The sequence below is a fragment of the Sitodiplosis mosellana genome, unplaced genomic scaffold (assembly GCF_009176505.1).
Source record: "Sitodiplosis mosellana isolate CC-2019 unplaced genomic scaffold, AAFC_SMos_1.0 Smas_scaffold_1309, whole genome shotgun sequence".
NCBI classification, from domain to species: Eukaryota; Metazoa; Arthropoda; class Insecta; order Diptera; family Cecidomyiidae; genus Sitodiplosis; species Sitodiplosis mosellana.
In genome coordinates this window covers 1-2,581 of record NW_022596551.1, presented here as the reverse complement: position 1 = coordinate 2,581, position 2,581 = coordinate 1, and the positions used below count along the sequence as shown (strand labels likewise).

The window sequence follows — 2,581 nt, the reverse complement described above, 5'->3', positions numbered from 1 at the left end:
AAACAAGCAAACTTAAAACTTTCTGAATTTTATTAACACATAAAAAATATAATGAAAAACAATAAAATAAAAAAAATAAAAAAATATACATGAAAAATCAAAAAAAATTGAAAAACGGTGAAGGAAAAAAAGATAGAAAAGTGTATATCAGTACATAAGAACAACATTGTGATACACTCTTTTCTTCTGTGGAAAGGAGGTGTAGCGTACACGCAAACATATACTGTAGCTTACGCAAGCATATACCACGCATCAGCGTGCCTATATATACATGTACCTTAACATCAATAAAGTCACTCTTTAACTATCACTCACTGCGCATGGTCGCTAGCCTTTCATTCAATATTAGTTCCAGTATCCCGAACCAGACAGATCACAGTCAATTCGCACACAGTGATTCGCGCAGATGTATTTTGGTCTTGTCAAACATCAAACTAAGCCCGAATTTCATAATGACACCTCGTTTTTGTTTACGTTTTGGTTTTGCTGCAATTTGGCCTTCCTGTTTTTTTTTTCGAATGGATATTTTAGTGGATTTAGATAATTTAGCGTCTAGTTCAAATCCATTGAATGAATTTCTGTGAAAAAATGAGTTTGTCGGTGTTTTTTCTATGATTGAAGAACCGGTCAAAGAGGCTATACAATTTGTGTGAATTTTCGACTATTTGGCCACTTATTCCAATGAAAATTACGTGAAAATAAATGTTTGCATTGAGAATTCATCTCTGGCAGTGAGATTGAATCGAAAAAAGTGGAAAATATCAGATTAGTTTCAGCGAATAGTGATATAACCTCAAAATTCGACGAAAATTTTTTTTGCTTGTGGGAAGTGGCATCTTGGACTGATTCCGGACAAAAATATATGAAATCGATTCCAAATTCTCTGCTCTATCAAACTAAAACTACCATTTTCTGTTTATTTAAAACCAAAAACACCCTAATGTATATTGCCGTATACGGGTGTCCCCACCGACAATTCCAATGGTGATTCGTTGTCGAAAAACTTTTGGTAAATTAAGAATATTTATGTGAAAATCAAAACTAACTTTCATCTCTTCGTACACTAGGTTTCCATATACTAAACTCAGAGTTAATAGAAAAATTCATCGGGATGCAAATTACGTATTTATTCACCCAGAGTATTACAAAAATCCAGAATAATTTACGGTGGCAATCATAGAAGTGCATGAAGGCATAAATTTCAATTCGTTCGATCAAGCAGCCAACTTGCCAGATAAAGAATTTCATATGAATTACGGGAAAATAGCAATTTCGTACAACATAGGAGGAAGTGTCATTACAAAAGATATATATGCTTCACTTTATTCGAATGAAGTATGTCAACTAATGAATCCAGGAGAAGACGCCACCAAATTGTTGTGTGTTAATATTGAAAATGTGTGCAAGGACTCTGATGCATGTCGGTTAAGATTCTAAATATCCAATATATATATCTAATTTTCTAAACCAATTCTATTTACATGTATTCAAATTTCAGCACGATTTTAATGAATCACTGTTTCACGTATTGAATGATGGACAGATGGTATTGTTTGGGCTTGCAAAACATTGCAAGCGAACAGCTACAGTGCTAAATCAATTAAATAATTGTGAAGAGCAAAAATCTTCAGTTGTCTACGTACCAATTGGATTATGTTTAGACTGGATATTGAATATACTATCTAAAAGATGTACTTCCACTCTTCCAATCCAAACCACCGATGCAATCATTTTTGAAAACCATCAGTAGCATATACTCGTATAATACTGATATAAATAAATATTAAATTGGCAAGTAGAAAAAAAAGAGTTAAAACATGAGTTTAATTGAAACCATGGTTTGTAGGTCACATATCTATTTTCTTTCTGGATGTATTTTACTTTATTTGGGCTTTTTCTGGAGTTTTTGTCAATTCCACAGTAAGACACATGTTTTTTTCTCGTGTCCCTGGCGAGCCCTTTACACGCTGAGCGTCTAAATATTGCCTATATATTACACGCTGAGCGTCCAAATATTGTGAGAGAATTTGAACTGTATCTATATTTTAGGTAACAAAGTTCGATGACGCCAAGGAAGTTGTCGCCAAATCCATTATCCAATCAAGAACAGAAACAAACGAACAACAAGTGTTAGCATTCAACAGCAATTATGGAGAACAAATGCAAAATAACGGCAGCAACAGAGGCGGCTACAACAACATTGTAATACACTTTCCTTTTTCGGTAAGAACGGAGGTGTAGCGCTATCAAAGCGCAAGTTACGCAGTGGCGCGTGTCGCCTACGCATGTGGGTGACCAATGTATATGCTTATCTGAATAAATACACTCTTAACCAGTGGCGTAACTACGATTTTTTTTGGGGGGGGGGGGGGTTTATACAGGGTGAGGCACTCGAACTGCAACCAACTTCAGACTGCTATAATTTCCAAACCGTTCATGATAGCGAGCTCAAAGTTTGCAACATTACAGATAATTTTATTGTTTACAAGCCTGTTAATCGATTTGCGTCTCAGTTGTGTGGAAAAATTTTTATGCGCGATGGAATTCAAACGTGATAGTGTGATTGCTTTATATTTGGCTG

The 2,581-nt window shown here is 34.9% G+C and overlaps 1 long non-coding RNA gene across 1 annotated transcript; it reads right to left on the bottom strand.

Annotated features, from left to right (window-relative positions):
- Positions 1–12: 12 nt before the first annotated feature.
- LOC129571102 (uncharacterized) lies at positions 13–2,562 on the bottom strand. Its single transcript, XR_008688214.1, has 2 exons — positions 1,644–2,562; positions 13–1,003 (listed from the first exon to the last, which is right to left on the bottom strand). It is a non-coding gene; the product is annotated as an uncharacterized LOC129571102 (long non-coding RNA).
- Between the last annotated feature and the right edge of the window lie 19 nt (positions 2,563–2,581).